Source organism: Talpa occidentalis, unplaced genomic scaffold (genome assembly GCF_014898055.3).
Source record: "Talpa occidentalis isolate TD23 unplaced genomic scaffold, MPIMG_talOcc4v2.1 talOcc4.15, whole genome shotgun sequence".
NCBI classification, from domain to species: Eukaryota; Metazoa; Chordata; class Mammalia; order Eulipotyphla; family Talpidae; genus Talpa; species Talpa occidentalis.
This window is the reverse complement of record NW_023601543.1, coordinates 22,346,896-22,366,260: the sequence shown is the minus strand read 5'-3', so window position 1 is coordinate 22,366,260 and position 19,365 is coordinate 22,346,896. Positions and strand designations below refer to the sequence as shown.

Genomic DNA, 19,365 nt, shown 5'->3' with positions numbered 1-19,365 from the left:
TCCAAGGGAGTACAGAACACTGGTATTAATTTGCAAGGACTGCTTTTTAAAATTGCTGTTGTGTGACAGGCGTATGAGTCACGATGTTTGTGCTATAAATTCATTATAGATTCTCATATCTAGGTCCATCATCATTTTATTTTGGCATGATTTCAAGGCTTCTCAATAACACTAGCAATTTGTTGTTTTTCTTTCTGGCTTCTTTAATATCCTACCCGTTAGAATGTCGATGTGCATCATGGAAAATTTGAAAATATCCACAATGAAACTTTTCTACTGCAAAATTAATTCTGCGTTACACATCAACACTTGGGGTCCCAGCTGAATCTGAGAATTGGGCTTTGAAGTTTCTACATTTGCTAATGTAGAAACTTCAAATGTTGGATGATGTTAATATATCACCATTGATTCAACTGTTTTCACAGCTGAATTTTTTGTGTCAGTCATCAATCCAACCATCTGGTCCTCTTGGCCATTAAGATGATCAAATCAAATCAACTGTTCAATCTCTTGACAATGACCCATAAAATGGTCAATATAATCAATCCTGCCAAGGTATCCTCCATCCTGCAAAGGAAAGCTGCTAAAATGCTTCACATCCAGGGAATGCAGACTGCTTTGCTTTCCCTGTCACCTACTGCTGATATTTTACTGCCTGTGTGGTAAAGAAATTGTTAATAAATAATTATAGTTCAGTACTTGTGTTGGCTGAGTTTCAGATTTTTAAACATTAAAGTTCACAAAACACCTATGTGAATGCTAAGTCATTTTAGAAATATATATCGTGATTGGTTTCCTTTGGTTACCATAAAATTCAGTGTGTATTACTTTTATGTGATCAAAATCTTAAAGATTAAGTAGCTGAGAAGTAAATGGAATCGCACCGAATTCCATAAAGGCAGTTATTGAGCTACTGAACACAATTAATTATTTGATCATATGCATATTTGCAGACATCAAGAAATAAAGACTTTTGGATAACTACAGCTACTCCTAAAGGTACATTAAGTCATAAATGTTCACTAAAACAGTTTTAAGAATTGATTTTTTTCAAGTCACAAACCATAATTCTTTGTAAATTTTGTTAGAAATGAATTTTAGTATACAGACTTTGTAATATTTTCAAATGAGATAAGGAGACTATAACCCTGAGTCCATCCTATGATTTCACATGGCTGGAGCCAAGGTCTTAACATTCATTACTCCTTGCTGGGGGGGAGGGGGGGAGTCATGATAGGTATCTTATTTCCACATACATTTAGAGTGTTCTATTTTACATCTTAAAATTGGGTCATTTCAGCCAAAAAATTCACACCAAATTGAATTTCTTGGACACTCGAGCAGAATTGTCAAAATATTCTCATCAGCTGAGTAAATTTTTGCTCACAGCAAAAACAACAGACTGGAAAACACAAGTACCCTGTAAGCTATCAATTAGCCCACACATGAGAAACAACTCATGGAACTGAAATTATGTTGGGACCATAAAACATATACACAGGAACACAAACACACATACACCTGCATATATAGCTACACGCTTGATGGAATTCCTTTGTAATTTTTTTTTTTTGAGGCAGTCTCCTTGGTAGAAATCCTTGCGCCCCCACCCCCACTTAACAATAGAAGGTATTATCATTTAATATCAGTTACAGGAACAAATTTCAATATATCAAATGTCATTGTAGCAAAAGAATCAGGACTCATGTTAACATTTGATAATGGAACATAAAGGAATCTAGGCTGAAGAAAACAGCAACAATCCAACATTCTCATCCATTTCAAAGAGTTCAGTTGCCATGATGTGTTTTTCTGCTTTTCAAGCAAAAATGCATCATGACATTTCAAACTATATCTATATATATATATATATAGAGAGAGAGAGAGAGAGAGAGATGTATATCTACATATGTATATCTACATATGTAGATGTATTATCTACATATAATGTACACACACACACACACACACACACACACATATATATATATATATATATATATGCAGTGGAATACTTCTCATGTATTAAAACAAAACACCAAATACTCTTGCCATTTGCCCTGACATGAAAGGGTCTGGAGGGGATTATGTTAAGCAAATGAGTCAGAAGGAGAATGATAAATACCAGATGTTGTCATTTATATGTGGAATATTGAGAAACAAAACCGTGTCAGATAGAACCTAACCAATAATAAACCCTAGAAATTATACTGTGAAATTAAGACTACCAGAGGGGACCGGGCAGGGTGGAGACCAAAGTATGGGAGGGAGCCCCACAGACTAGTGGATGGCCATGTGTTTCTGGTGTTAGGTGTGGTTGCTGACAACACCTGGAGGGTTTTATCCTATACCTCTAAATCACATAACTGTTATGAACCCAATGTCACCTCAATAATTTTTTTAAAGATTTTATTTATTTATTTATACAAGCATTGGGTACAGTCAGTAGCGCGGGAGGGTGAGAGAATTCACCAGAGTGGGGAACAGAACAGACTGAGGAAATACACTGCTGAGGGGAGCAGCAGACATGGCAGGAGGGATCTGTCACACCATGTGGGACTCTCGTGGCCGGCTGGAGATCGAACTGGTAATGCAGAGGCTGTGGGCAGCTTTGCAGCCCAGCGCTCAACTGCTGTGCCACCAGGGGAGGCCCACCTCAATAATTTTTTTAAAAACATGATTACACAAAAAAGGTATACCCCAGGGCCTCCCCGGTGGCGCAGCGATTGAGCGCTGGGTTGTGAAGCTGCCCGCGGCCTCTGTGGCACCAGTTTGATCCCTGGCTGCTCCCCGGCCACAGGAGGAGGGTCCCACATGGCGCTCAGACCTCTCCTGCCGCCCGCTGCTCCCCTCAGCAGTGTACTTTGGTCCTTCTGCCTGTTCTGCTCCCCACTCTGACTCTGGTGAATTCTCTCACCCTCCCGCGCTTCTGACTGTACCCAGTGCTTGTATAAACAAACAAACAAACAAATAAATAAATAAAAACATGCCTCTATGGAAAAGGAGAAGAAAAAAAAAGGTATACCCCAAATTGGGAAACATCCCCAGTATCTGTAATTGTGATACGTCCATAAAATATAATATTTTTCCTTGGCAATTCAAAATAATGAACTAATATACTCAGCAACATGAATGAGTCTCATTTGCATTATAATGTACAAAAGAAACTGGAGTGAAAATAGTTTATAATATAGTTATTTTTTGACACTTTGGGAGAGTCAAAACGATAGAACGAGTTAACAGATGAGTATTCGAAGCTGGGGATAATGAGAAGATCTGTGTACAAAGGAAGAAGGGGGATTTATGAAGATGTTTGAATTGCACACTAAAAAGGGTGACTCTTACTGTAATAAATGTGTACTTTTTAAGAGCAGGGCATATACCGTTCAAATATTCCACTCCCAATGAAATCTTTGCTTATTTCCAATGTCAGAATGACTTTTGTCCTTTCCTTACCACTTTATTATAGATATAGCATGTATCAACCTTTGTATAATTAGTTACAGAGAAACCTTAACTTTACATTTGACTGAGTTCCTTAATGGCAAGAGCTGTATCCTTCTAATATTTCACACAGTTGGTCTCTGCACAGAGTGCCCTGAAATAGTTGAGCAAAGGATATGAACACTTTTCAAGTGTGTATAAGCCTGGATAAGTGAAACAATGGCCGTGCCACTAGCAAAGACAAAAGAGCAGAGAAAAGAAGAAAAGAATCAGAGCATTTGAACTGTGATTTCATCACCCCAGTAGAGTCCACAAATCTTAAAATAAAGCCAAAACTCAAATCCAGTGGGAATGCTACTAGGATTACCAGAGAAGAACTAAGACTAGCATAAGCCACTGAAGTCAGAACTATAGATTACATATCACAACTGGGAAGAGAATGACTGAAGGAAAAATCCAAAGGTCACAAAGTACATGAGGGATATTGCCAAGGAAGGTGACAGTGGGAACCTCCTTGAATAGTGTGGTGCAAAGAGTACAATCTGCAGTCTAAAGTACAACACTTAATGACAACAAGCAACTCCATTCCCATGCCACTTTCTACTTTTCAAACTGCTTTCCCAGTCATTATCTTGTTTAGTCCTTGTAGGACTTTAATTAGCAAAGTTATTTACATATTATACATATTTATCATGTATTCCCACTACCAAATAAAGCGATAACATTTCCACAGATATTTCAGATTCATTTCTTATTAGCTCAGTCCTCTCAAATTTTCCATATTTTCCTTTCCCTGAACTATACATAACTCAGCCTCCTCTTTTATATAACATGGTTTCTTCTATGAGCCAGTGCTACTCCTGGAGCTCTTCTTGTTTATTGCAGTGGGGCTCTTTCTTGTATTTTTTTTATTTATGAAAACTATAATTGAAATTGGTTTTATATATAGAACACAATGATTTGATATTTGTATATATTAGAAAATGATCATCACAATAAACACTGCACATACCAACAAGTTCTTTGTAGTACTGAGAATTTTTTAAGATCTACTCTTAGTAACTTGCAAATATACAATACAGTATTTTTAACTATAGACTCTGTGCAGTATTTTATATCCCCAGGATTTCTTTTATAACTGGACATTTGTACATTTGATCCCCTGCCCCCATTTTGCCTAAAGCCCATGTAGCATGTTTTTATTTCTCAATCAGGATGGTCTATCTCTCCTCTTTTCTGCTTTCCTTTAATAGTAATGTTATGAATTCTTCTAGAGCTCTGGTAGTCTTGTCATTGCATTTTCCTAATGTGGTCCATACTCCAAGTAACTCAAAAATATCTTCAGTGGACACCTCCAAACATCTTTAAGCTTCGGGATCTCTCCTCTGTAATCTCTTGAACAGGTATGGCTTCTCATCTGAAATTTTGTATTAATGTTAATCAGGTTTTTATTCTATAGAGCCAAGCATTATAGTTTTGTCCTGATTCTTCTTCATTCCTGCAATGTCTTGAAGTTATTTACAAACTTTCTTCATTGAGTTACTCAGTTCTATTTCTCACTTGCTTTTGATTTCTCATAATCCCTCATTCTTTGCTTGTCCTAAATCCTAAATATCTGGTGTCCATTCTGCATCCTCCCTTAGGGCTTTTGAAAACTATTTTTCTTTGAACTGATGGAAGGCCTCTAATCAGCCACTTGATGCTTTTCTCTTTCAAGTCTATGAACACAGTGTATGCAAGGAAGTACTCATACATCCTACAAAATGGATGAACCCTGAAAACCATAGCTACGTGAAAGTGGCCATTCATAAAGGACCACATTCTGTATGATTCCATTTGTATGAAATGTTCAGAATGGACAAATCCATAGACACAGAAAATAAATTCATGTTGTTTCCTGGAGCTGGAGTGCGGGGGATGGGAGGATGAAGAATTACTACTAACAGGTATGCAATTTCTTTGGGAGAGATGGAAATCTGGATTATTAGGATAGTTGCATAACTCTCTAAATTTGCTAAAAAAATTAATGAATGCTACATTTAAAATGTAATTTTAAATCTCATAAACTTGTTTTCAAAGAGAGCAATGACAACTTTTGAGTACAAGGAAAATGTCAAGCTAGTAAGACTTAAATCATTCCAGTTCATCCTTCCTCCTGTGACAAAAATTTGACTTCCTCCTGGCTCTTCCCTGTCATTATGAAAGACTAAAAAATAGTAAATTATGTGGATCAGTAAATTCATGTGGATTAACAGTGGGAACTATAGATGATTAAAATATTGGAGCACTGGTGCTTCAAAACGTTTATTCATCCTATGTGTTCTAATGATGATTCCAAATCAACCATGGTTGCCCTGACCTGGTGTACTAATCTGCCTAGCTCTCCCCAATACTATTTTTTCATTGCTACAACTCCAGTAACTGTTGTTCTAAGTTCTAAATATTCAGGTACTTCCCCTGTCATAACCATAACCTACTCTAATGCCAAGTTCCTGCTTGACATTGATGGGAAGTTTTGACTTAAACCCATCCGACAAGCTTTAACTTAATTTCTTGGTTTTTTTCCCTTTATTTCCCTCCACTGCCACCCAATTTCTAAGTAGAAAAATGTTTTGCATGCTTCTGATTATGAAAGTGCTATTTATTGTAAAATATTTTGAGGTAAAAAAAATACAAAGCAATATCCACTGCCCACATATAGCTAGCTAACATTTAATGATTATATCCTTGTAGATAGACAAATATAAATGAAATGATTACTATTCCTGAGGCTTTATAACTGAATTACTTTCTGTATCAACAAATGCAGTGCTGTATCATTTTAAGGACTGAATATTAGTCTATCATAAATATGAAGAAAATTATTACTAATTTCAATTGTTTCTAAGTTTTGTCAAATATAAACCTTAAAATGAGCATCCTAGTACACAGAACTTTGTATTAACTTGCCATCAATTCCTAGAAATAAAATTGCTAAGTGAAAGGCTATCCATTTTTCAATTGAGGTTGATTTTATAAATTCCCTCCTAGAAAGGTACTACCAATTTATGTTGGACCAGTACTGCATTAGAGCACTCACTTCCCCCATACTGTCTCCAACACTGAGTATTATTAATTTTTCCATCATTGTAAATTGGAATGGGTCTTAAAATGTATACATTTTTTTCTTCATATCTGTTTAATAACAATTAAGGTTGTTTTCTATATCTTGCTGCTTTCTAGGTTTCTCTCAATTCATGTGTCTTAAGGGTGCAGAAGTACCAAGTTGCCATGTCAGGGAGAACTAATCTGCCACTGCTGCATCTGAGCATGGGGGAGGGTCCTGGAGGGATTAAGTCAGTGATGTAAACAGTGTGCAGGATAGGGGGAGAGCGCTCATGCCTGTGTTACCACCAACAGCCCTTCTCTCTTGGTTTCCAGACCCTTGTGACTACAGTTTAGGAAATAAGTTTTCAGCACCACTTCACCAGATCAGCTTGAGTCTTGGGGGTGGGCACTCAGCCAACATTCTCCTGATACCCAAACAAGACAATGATACCACCATTAAAAAAGCTATAGAGATTCTAGAGCCATGAACCAATTTGTCCATAACCTTGCGTAGAAAGGCCTGGCACTGGTAAATGCTGCTGTGACTTACTCGAAACCTTGATTGGCCACATTTTGGAGCTATGCCAAGGTTGAGCTGGTTCCTCCAACCCCTGCTGAGATCCCTGCAGCTGTTCAGAGCCTGAAAAAAATAGTCAATAGTGCTAAAACTGTTAATTTCAAACAGCTCACAGTTAAGGAAGCTCTGCTGAACGGTTTGATGGCCACTGAGATGGGGATGTGGTTGTATGTTGGCAAGATCATAGGCAAGTGTGGGCTCATTGGCTATAATGTTTGAAGACCAATCTTTAACATCTGATTATATTTGGTTTACTATTTGTGTATTCTTGGACCATGTGTGATCAGAAGGGTATTTGAATAAATGAATGTGTCAAAATGAAAAAAAAAAAAAAGCTATAGAGCAATTTCCCTGATGAACATGGATGCAAAATCCCACACAAAATCTTAGCAATCCAAATCCAACAGTGCATTAATAGTATCATACACCATGAATAAGTGGGATTTATTCCAGGGACACAAGGATGTTTCAACATCCAAAAATAAATCAACTTAATTCTCTGCATCAATAAAGGAAATTTGAAAATCCTATGCTCATATCAATAGATGTTGAGATATTATTTGATAACATTCAACATTCTTTTATAATAAAATTCATGTAAAAAACTGGGGATACATAGAATATACCTCAACATAATAAAGGGCATATATGACATAAACATAACTAATATCATTCTTAATGGTGAAAAACTGAAAGCAAGTGTGTCTACTTTCACAACTACTATTCAACACAGTGTTAGAAGTCATAATTATGCAAGAGAAGGATATAAAAGGAATCAAAATTGTTTAAGACAAAGTAAAATTATCATTATTTACAGATGGCATACATAAAAATCCTTAAAGATGCCACTAAAAAAATTAAACATTAACTTAGTTCAGCAAAATGGCAGGTTACAAAACCAAAATACAAAAATCAGATGCCTTTATAGATGCAAACAATAACCTAGAATAGTAAGGAATCAAGAAAATAATGCCATCTATATTTGTTTCAAAATGAATTAAATAACTAAATATAAGCTTAACAAAGGAGATGAAGGAACTATACAGTGAAAACATAGACAAAAGAAGACAAATATAGTCCTTGCTCTTGAATTAGAATTATTGAAATTGCTAAAATGGCCATCTTACCAAAAACAATACATAGATTCAATGCAATCCCTATCAAAGTTTCAATGGCATTCTTCAGACAAGTAGAATAAACATTACTTAAATTCATAAGGAACCACAAAGTACCCAGAATAGCAAAAACAACCTTGACAAAAAAGAGGAGGAATGGTGGTGTTGTCCTCCCAGACATTAAGCCATGTTACAATGCTGTAGTAACCAAAACAGTATGGTACCATGACAGGCTGACACACAACACAAAGGAATGGAATTGAAAGCCCCAAAATCAACCCACACCTATATGGTGAGTTAAATTACGACAAGGGAGCCAAGAGTGTACATTTAAGAAAAGAAAGTCTTTTTAATAATGGCGTTGGGTAAACTGGACAGCTACACACAAAAGAATGAAACTAGACCACTATCTCACACCGTACACAACTATTAATTAAAAATGAATCAAGGCCTTGGATGTAAGACCTAACACCATCAAATGCATAAAAGAAAACATAAACAAAACACTCTACAAAACTGGCTTCTATGATTTAATTATTCATCTTTAGCAGTAAAGAAACCAAAAGGGAAAATAAACTATTAGAACTACATCAAACTAAAAAAAAAAACTTCTGCAGAGTGAACGAAACCATCAATGAAACCAAAGGACATGTTGAACAGGAGAAAAAAATTGCACATCATACATCTGACAAGGGGCTTATATACAAGAGCTACCAACAACCCATACAACTCCACAAAAAACCCAATCAAAAAAATGGGCAGAAGAGGGCCTCCCCGGTGGCACAGCGGGTTGAGCACAGGGCTGGGAAGCTGTCCACAGCCTCTGAAACATGCGTTTGATTCCCAGCTAGCCAGGGAGATACCCACATGCCGTGACAGACCTCTCCTGTCTCACTTTCTGCTCTCCTCAGCAGTGCTTTCGGTCTGCCAGTTCTGTTCCCCACTCTGTCTCTGGTGAATCCTCTTGCCCTCCCTCACCTCTGGCCTGTACCCCAGCTCTGGTATAAATAAATAAATCCTAAAAAAAAAAAAAGGCAGAAGAGCTAAATAGATACTTCTCCCAATAACACATACAAATAGCCAACAAGCACATGAAAAAATAAAAAAGCTCATCATCACTTACTGTCAGGGAAATGAAATCAAAACTACATTGAAATACCATCTCATACTTTTCTGAGTGGTTCTTATTAAAATGACCAGAAACAGCAAGTCTTGGTGAAGATTTTTTTTTATTTTATTTTTATATTTCTCATACAATTGCAACCCTCTGATTTTGAACCCAATCCCTCCTTTCCCCGCCCCCTCCAAAGTGTGTCTCTGGTTCAAAGTTGTTTGTTGATTTTGATTTTTTTCTTTCTTATAGTTATTCTTTTTCCTGGTCCCTTATTTAGGTTTTCTAGATTCCTGCTATGAGTGAGACCATCCGGTATTTTTCTTTTCGTCCTGGCTTATTTCGCTGAGCATGATCCCTTCCAGCGCCATCCATGTTGCTGCAAATTGCATGTGTTTATCTTTTTTGAAGGCTGAGTAATATTCCATGGTGTATATGTATCACATCTTCTTGATCCAGTCATCTATTTTTGGGCATTTGGGATGTTTCCAAAGCTTAGCTATTGTAAATTGTGCTGCTATAAACATAGGAGTGCAGGTGCTCTTTGGAATTAATGTTTCTGTGTCCTTTGGGTAAATACCTAGAAGTAGAATTGCTGGATCATATGGAAGCTCTATCTTTAGTAGGTTGAGGAATCTCCACACAGCTTTCCATAGTAGTTGGACCAGTTTGCACTCCCACCAGCAGTGCAGGAGACTTCCTTTCTCTCCACATCCTCGTGTTGGCGAAGATTTTGAGAAAATAGAACCCTTGTATACTGTGGGTAGAAATGTAGACTGATCTAGCCCCTATGGAAAACAGTACAGAGACTTCTCGAAACATTAATAATAGGTTTATTTTTTTTTTCTGTTTAATTCTGATATGCCTTTTTTTTGTTTTTGTTTTTGTTTTTTAATTAATAAATTTTATTTTTATATTCCTCATACATTTGCAATCCCCCCATTCTGACCCCACTCCCTCCTCTCCCACCCCCCCACCCCCCAAAAAGTGTCTCTGGTTCATAGTTTTTGTTGATTTTGATTTTCACTTTCTTATAGTTATTCATTTTCCTGGTCCCTTATTTAAGTATTCTAGATTCCTGCTATGAGTGAGACCATCCGGTATTTTTCTTTTTCTTTCTGGCTTATTTCACTGAGCATGATCCCTTCCAGCGCCATCCATGTTGCTGCAAATTGCATGTTTTTATCTTTTTTGAATGCTGAGTAATATTCCATGGTATATATGTACCACATCTTCTTGATCCAGTCATCTATTTTTGGGCATTTGGGCTGTTTCCAAAGCTTAGCTATTGTAAATAGTGCTGCTATAAACATAGGGGTGCAGGTGTTCTTTGGAATTGATGTTTCTGTGTTCTTTTGGGTAAATACCTAGGAGTGGAATTGCTGGATCCTGTGGAAGCTCTATGTTTAGTAGGCCCAGAAATCTCCACACAGCTCTCCATAGTGGTTGGACCAGTTTGCACTCCCACCAACAGTGCAGAAGAGTTCCTTTTTCTCCACAACCTCGCCAACATTTGTTGTTGCTAGTTTTTTTAATATGTGCCATTCTCACTGGTGTAAGATGGTATCTCATGGTAGTTTTGATTTGCATTTCCCTGATTGCAAGTGATGTTGAACATTTTTTCATATGCCTGTTGGCCATTCGCATTTCCTCTTCGGAGAAGTTTCTTTTTAGCTCCTCTGTCCATTTTTTGACTGGATTATTTTCTTTGTTGTTGTTGAGTCTCATCAGCTCTTTGCAGATTTTTGTGATCAGTCCTTTATCATTAGTGTTGTGTGCAAAAATTTTCTCCCAGTTGGTGGGGTTTCTCTTTGTTTTTGTTATTGTCTCTTTTGCTGTGCAGAAGCTCTTTAATTTGATGTAGTCCCAGCTGTTGATCTTTGCCTTCACTATCACTGCTTTGGGTGATGTGTCTGTAAAGATGTCTTTGATATGCATATCACGTAGTGTTTCGCCTATATTTCCTTCTATGTATTTTATGGTTTCAGGTCTTATGTCTAGTTCTTTAATCCATTTTGAGTTGATTTTTGTATATGGTGTGAGGTAGTGGTCAAGCTTCATTCTTTTGCATGTAGCGACCCAGTTTTCCCAGCACCATTTATTGAACAAACTTTCTTTGCTCCAATGCATAGTCTTTGCTCCTTTGTCAAAGATTAGTTGACCATAAATCTGTGGGTTTATTTCTGGATTTTCTATAATAGGTTTATTCTATCATCCAGTAATTCTATTCCTAGGCATATAACCAAAGAAATGCAAAAACACTAATTTAAGGTGATACATGCACGCCTGTGCTCATAGTCTATTGCTCAGACAGATTAGTAGATTATGAAAATGTGGTATATATACACAATGATATACCACTCAGCTACAAATTTATAGAGATAACCTTTCACCATTCATGTAAATATATAGATAGAATTGTAGGGCATTATGCTAAGTGACATAAGTCAGAAGGATTAAGAATATTGGATGGTGTCACATATATGGCAATTATAAAAAAACCAAATAAAGGCTTACTTAAAGCCAAAACAGGAACATACCCTAGAAAAATGACTGTAGAACTGAAGATACTGGAGGGGGAGTGGGAGGGAGCACACTAGACTATGGTGGAGGACTATGGGTATCATATCATGGTGGGTGTGGTGTGGTAACCTATAAAGGGGGTGAGTCTATACCTCTAAGTCATAGCCAGTGTTGGAAACTGTTAACCTCCATTTTTAAAAAGTACTTTAAAGGCTCACAGAATAATATCCAAACTACTGAATGCAGTAAAAGGTCTTCTGTGAATAGCCCCAGGCTATTTAACTAGTGTTAAAAAAAGAAAATGCCTCTCATGCCCCATCTTCATTTTCAAACCAAGCTTTTGTTTGCGCTATTTCAACATTTTAAAATAGGTTGGGTGACAGAACAAAAGATACTTAAGAACTTTGATTGTTATGAGAAAAGAGTATTTAAATTGGCAGAGGGTCCAAATCCTGGGGTTTAGCAAGGGAGGGGTCAGATGCCTGCCCTCTTGTGGATGGCTGTTGGGGAAAGGGAGAGGTGCTATCCCATCTTCTGTCAGCACCTCATTCATGCACTGACACTTCATTTAAGCTTTAACCACACCCAACTACTAGTTGTTTCATAACAGCAAGAATTTGTACAAGTTGTTCTCTGTAATTTTGATGTCCTCTTTTCTTCTTCACATTGTGAAATTCTAATCATCTTTAAAACTCCAACTCAAATGTGAAACCTACAAGTTCTCCAAGAAAAATAATTTCCCTTGTTTCACTTCTGTGTGCTTTTTGTTTGCCTCTGAATGGATGTAAAATATACAACCCTAAATATGCCTCTTTTGCATAAAGATTATTTTTAAGAAGCAGCAAACACAGAAAAGTTACCTTTTTGTAAGAGAGGTTTACATTCATAAAGAAAATCTCCATCTGTGGGAGTGTCTCAGTCTCTGTACCAAGTAGAGAAGACCAAATCTCTAGAAAGTAACCATTAGAGAAGGCACCAACTCAAATCTGCATAATAACCATAGGCTTGCCTACTGAGCCTTTTCTGGTGTTGGCCTCAAACAAAAGCAATCAGCTATTGTAACAAGGAAAAGGGTTTATTTAGAAACAAACAACAGGAAAAGGATGGCTCACTGGAGAATGTTTTCATGGCAAGATCCACTAGCATTTCCTAAAATCCACCCCCCACCCCATTTAAATTCTGCAGGACCTCCCCCTCACTTCTGCCAGAGGGGGAAACAGCATCACCCTCCATGGGACATGCAAGGCATGTTGGGTACTGAAATTTGCTTACTTAGGCATATATGGGCACTCATTTCTAGCCTGCAACTTATTTAAATAAGGTGTTTGTGTTTTATGTTTTCACACCAGTAAATTCCCATAACTCCCCCTTCAAACATCTTTTGTCTTTTGCTGAAGATGACATTTAAGGTGGCAACTTAGGTCATTTGGGAGAATTAATTTTCCTGGGTTTCTTCCATGTACATACACGTTATATTATTAATTTGTCTTTTTCTTCTCCTGCTAATATGTCTCATACAAGAAACTAGCAGAGTAGAGGACAATTTATTTTTCATTCTCTACACCTCATTCAGAGTACTTGCGGCACTATAACTAATGACGTCTCTCTTCTCCATTTACAGTACAAACGCATTACTAGTGTTAAAAGGAAAATGGCATGGCTAAAATAGAGGTGTTTGTAATAAGTTCACCAAGACTTAATACCTAATCTAACTGTCGTTTCAAGGGCCCAACTGTTTCAAACTCCCCCCCAGAATGTAGTCCTAACTTCTCAGTGTGGAATTTTCTGGTTAGCACCAATGAGGTAATCTTTTCTATTCTCCATAGATAATTTACCTAAGCCAGAAATAATTGCTTCTTCCTTAGTCTTGCCCTCCTTCTGCCTAAAATAACCTTTTGTTTTAAACAGTTCTTCACAGCACCTTTTTACTTGTTACATGGATTGCTGCCCAATTCACAAATCATTTAATAAATCAATTAGACCTTTAAAAGTAACTTGGATTTTTGTTATTTAACACTGGCGAAGACTACCTTGTTGACCTTAGATTCCCTTAGTTAGCACAGTGGTTGGCATACTTTATAAGCTTGACGGTGCTACTGAATGAAGATGCAAGTTATCTTTGCCTCTGGTAAGCAAAATCATGCTTCCAAGATAGCCACTTCCTAACCCTAAAATCTGTATTACTTTACATGGCAAAGTGGGGATTAATTTTGCAGATGGAATAAGGCTGCTTCTCAGGTGATCAGGAGATTATCCTGGAGGGCCAATGTAATCACAGAAGTCTTATAAGTGAAAGAGGGAGGCAAATGCAGAACCCCAGTCAAAAGGGGATGTGACCGAAAAAGAGAAAACCGGAGAGATTGTCAGCACGAGGAATCAGCCCAATTTTATCGGCCATGAGCCAAGAAGCTGGAAAAAGCAAGAAAACAGATACTTATCTAGTGCTTTCAGAAGCAAACATGGCCCTACTGTACCTTGCTTTGAACCCAGTGAAGTTCATGTCAGAATTATGATCGACAGAAATGGAAGATTATAAATTTATGTTGTTTTAAGCCACAGGTTTATGGTAATTTGTCACAGACCATAAAAATTTGATACAGCACTCTAAGTTTTGCTATCCCAAGGGAGCACTACTACTCACCTTGTGATAGTTATTCCAACTGCAGGTCTACGTTTTCATGTCTATGAGGATCACTTAAATACCCTCAAAATGCATATTTCAGTATTCCCAACCCCAGAGAGTGTGATTGAATGGGTCTCGTGGGTTGACTCAGAAAAATCTGAATTCTGGCAAGAACAAACAGGTGATTTTAATGCAAGTAGTATGAAAACTCCATCTTTGAGAAACACTAATATGTTCATGTGCCTGGGCTTTGCCATTAAAGGGATCTTGGGTCAACCTATTTACTAGAGTGTATTCATGGCCTCATTTCTCATATACCACTGCTGCCGCTTTGCTTTTAATTCCATTCATCCTTCATCCTCGCTGCCTGTCTCTTATTTTCATCTTACCATCCTCTATTGGATAAACCAGGTCACACGTTTGCTTACGTAAGTCCTTTCGCCATGGCTGTGAGATAACCCTCAGTGAAGATTGCTCCCTCCCTTCATTTCATCCTCTCTACCTCTCCCTCCCCAACACTTACTGGGAATATGTAACTGACCAGTGGCCAGCTATTTTCTGTCATTTTCCTGCCGAATTCTTAATTGCTTTATCTTTTCCTAAGCATGGTAGCTATCAACTATTGATCCTTGAACAATGTGGGAACGAGGGCACCCCCTCCACTGCCATCTGTGGTTCTACATGCATGAATTCAACCAACTGATATCCGTGGTACATTGAACTCGTGAATGCAGAAATGACGATAGAAAAAAATCCATAAATATATGGACCTGTGCAGTTTAAACCCGTGTTGTTCAACGGACAAGTGTATGTGGTTGCCATTCCATGTTCTGACTGATCAAACATTCCATTGTGGAGGCTTTAGTTTTGGTTTGACAAGCTGGCAGCTCTTGAATGATTTTCCATGACCTTTCAGAGTCAAAAGCTTTTGCTGGATTTACTATCACTGTATCCTGCTGCCCTTCAGCACAGCTCTCAAACAGCAGTATATAAAAGAATCGCCAGAAGATGACTAAAAGATGAAGACTACTACATATACTCTCAGAAATTCTGATTCAGCAGATTGGAGGTCGTTCTCAAGAATCTGATTTTTGAAGTGCTCCTGGTGATCATGATGAACGTGGTCCAGGAACCACTTTAGAAGCTGACCTAGATAGAGGCTCTGCTCCTAGAGAAGTCAATTAACTTTCATGAGATTAATATCGCGCCCCTTCTAATAATTTAGTGATGAAAAATTCTGCAACATTTCTAAATTTTTGCTTGACACTTCCCTTAGTGCTGATTTAATTTTATTCATTATACAAGGCAACCAAATAATTTCACTGTGAATCCTGTCTCTAGACTTGTCTGTAGACTTTAAATATCATCATATCTCCCTTGCTAAATGTCACAAAGACACTTTTTCTTGGAATGCCAGGTTTAATGAAGGGTAAAATATCACTTTAGAAATACATGATGCTTCTGAGGCTATTATGTGTAGTAAACCCAGGATAAAATTCTGGTACAGAGTGATCTAAAAGATAGTTTCTAATGTAAAACATAGGCAGAGCTCCATTGTGACTATTTCCATTAGTGCTGCGTCTGTGGAGAAGAGTGGCATAATAGAATTCCGATATAACTAGAGCAATGTTGTATGTTTATAAAACTCCATTTAGCTGATTTTAGTATGAGAGTGTCTCCTAATTTAATCAGTCTGAACATTTGCCATTTTCAACACTTTGAATCTTGACTGATTGCCCATTCTGTCTCTTCCTCAATTGTTATGGAGCCATTTAACATAGGAAAATAGCATTAGCCTGCAAAACAAATTACTCCTTGAAAAGGTCAAAGCAACACATTTTTGTTCTATTTCAAAAGAAGAGATGGAAATTCTAAATTGCATAGCCCTCAATCCCACCTCTACAAAGCACAAATGCTGTTCTAAAAGTTGGTCTTTGATGCTCATCAAAGTCCATTAAAACACATCAGATTGTACTTATTCAGTCAAATCCTTTCAGTATATAAATTACTCTCAGGGGCTTTGAGAGGTACAGTAACTCTTTGAGACCCTGCTTGGTGAGTAAGTGCATCATAGCAGTCTTTTACTAATCAACCTTTTGACCTAAATGCGTTAATGCACTCCCTGGGGAAGAGGCCAGCTTAATAGCCTAGTCCTCTACTCCTAAAGGCCTTAAAAAATGGATGTCATTATGGTGACACTATCTTTTCAATGCAGATCTTAAACCTACCCTACTATATTACATTTAAAATATTCTAATTCTCAGAATGAAATTTATTAGAGCTATGAGCCACATGTTCTTGCCAGCTCATGCTCTCACCTCCATTAATGTAAAAGAAACTCTCCAACTATCAACAATTCAAGCCTTCTCAATAGCTAATAGTTCTTCCTAATGAAATGCCCAGGGAAATGAGTAGGACAATTTAACCATCAAAATAATGAGGGGTTGTAGAGCTTGAGTTTAGTGTGGTCCTGAGTCTAATGTGAACTTGGAACTCTGCTGCAGGAGGAAATCTTCCATAACACAGATTGGAAATTCAAGTTACTAGGACATAGGCATTAGAGATAAGAACAGATGAGATTCTGGCCCAGGTCCTTATGTAAAAATCATGGTCTTGTTTATTCAATGGCACATATTTTGGGTAGCTGACTTTTACTTATATCTACATTAAAGAAAATTTGAACGAGGAAAGGAAAACTCAAAAAAAGTGCTTATTATTAATAACATAATGTAACTCCTAGCTCTGGTCCCATGTTACCATGTCTTTTCAGCTGCAATTTTGAGTGCAGGTATTAATTTTATACTTATTTATTTGTACTCCCACATTGTTCTTAAAAGGAGTTAAAATACGACAGGTATTAATTACCTATTTTAAATCTTTTTTTGGTTATCTAGAGCATAACGGACCTGAAAAGACGAGTTTAACTCAGTTTTGTGTCCTCTCTGGAGCTCCAAATTTCCAAGACTTGCCTGCAACTTACTTCTCAAGCAGCTCTGAACCACTTTTTAAAGATCGGACAAGCCTTTCCTTCTTCCACATATATCTACCCCGCCCCCCAATTTTCACTGTGTTTCTAGTTCACTCACTCACAATCTACTCCCTTTAGACATAATCTGCTTGAATAAAGGTACTAGCCACAAGGAATTTGCAACAACATGCCAAAAAACACCTGAAGACTACTCATTTCCATGATTTTTATATACACTTGTGTTTTTACTTTGATATCCATATACTTCTGGGCACTGACTCAGTTTGTGAACATTTCCTCTATGGATAAAACTTCTGACATAAAATAAACTGGCAAGCATAAAATGAAATTTATTACAGTCATTTGGAAGGAGGGTCGAATATACCTTATCAGCTACACCATGGTTGAATTGTTTGCATCATTTAGAGACAGTGGTAATATTAAGAGTCCAGGAGAGATCTAACAGCATCTATTTGCATGCTGTTTTACAATTCATAAGCCCTTTCAAATACTGGGTCTGCATTTAAGTGATGAAGGATTAAGATTCATAGAGGTAAACTGATTTGCCAATGATCTCAAAGTAAGTAAGTTTCAGAATATGTAATTTTCATCTGGCATTTGGGAATATGTGAAAACACAGATTAGATGAGTACACAGACTAGAGTCTAACCAATGGCCCAGTTTAGCGCTGCCATAGATTTTCAATGTGCAGTAATTGAATGGGTCCATACCCATCTGGCACATACCTAGTATAAAATGGAGTCCGTGAAACTTGAACACCCTGTCAGGACTATAGCTCCTTTTTGAATGACGTAGGCCGATGGCTATTTTTACATAAAGTGGCCATGACTCACATGACCCGAATTGTGACTGGTGCAAAGGCCACAGGCAAGTATATATGACTTGGACACAGGATAAGCCAACTACTTGTGGCTTGTTAGAAATTCTGCCTATTACAGATGTGCCTGATTAGATGATGATTAACTGACTAGAAGATTCTAGCTTCGGGTATCAAGTTAGATACACAAAGAGCTAGGCTGTGTCCCAAGCATTGTATCCCTAAGGCCCAATCCAACTACAAAGACTAACACTCAGAGTCACTATGCCGTCGGGCAAAGCACATTGTCTATACCCTCCCCTTCATGTATTCTGTGTGCAGACCCTTAATGATGAAGGTAAAATGAGTAGCTCTCATGTTCACTATGAGCCAGGATAAAATGCTTAGATGGGTATTTCCCCTTGCATTACATTACAAAAATGATTTGAATCACATGGCTGTTACAGCACCATGAAAACCATGCCTGTAGCCATTGATTGCGATAGCACTGTCAGAGAGGAAAAGCTCTGCTCTCTTTTGCTCTGTGATTAAGAGGCTGCAAATTAAGCTGATAGGCTAGAAAGAGGGAAAAACAGATTTAATTATGTATGTGATGCATGTTAAGTTCACAAAGAAATGTGACTCAAATTGGTGGACAAAATTTCAGGTTTCTCTACCTGTCTTAATAGGGGTTAAAGAGAGAACCAGTGCATTTTAGGGAAAATAAATGGGTATTCTGAGAACAGATGGGCAGGATGGGAGTTTTATGACACTGGATATGTAGGCAATTTCTTACCCAGGTGCTGACTTCTCTTCGGTGATATGAGTCAGTCTTTCATGGTTGTGCAACTACAAGGGAGGGGATTTAAAACAGTTGAGTTCTTTGGAGAGGTTTGACTTTGTAGAAGATACAGTCACTTAAGGGAAAATGCCTCATCCAGCAGCTGTTAATTATGAGATGTCTTCAACTCAAAGCAATCTTACGCCGTGGTAGAGGATTCCTTCCGAAGTAAGTGTTTGCCTAATAACACTGTACATCCCCTGTTAACTAAAGAGACTTGTAATTTCTTCTTCTCTGATGGACCCTTTTGGACCCAGTT

At 37.6% G+C, this 19,365-nt stretch overlaps 1 long non-coding RNA gene and 1 pseudogene across 1 annotated transcript in view; one reads left to right on the top strand and one right to left on the bottom strand.

The window, feature by feature from the left end:
* The window catches only part of LOC129145861 (uncharacterized), a 58,063-nt gene that overhangs the window by 29,660 nt on the left and 9,038 nt on the right, over nt 1-19,365 (bottom strand). The window lies entirely within an intron of this gene.
* LOC119246561 (ATP synthase subunit g, mitochondrial-like) lies at nt 7,016-7,428 on the top strand (annotated as a pseudogene).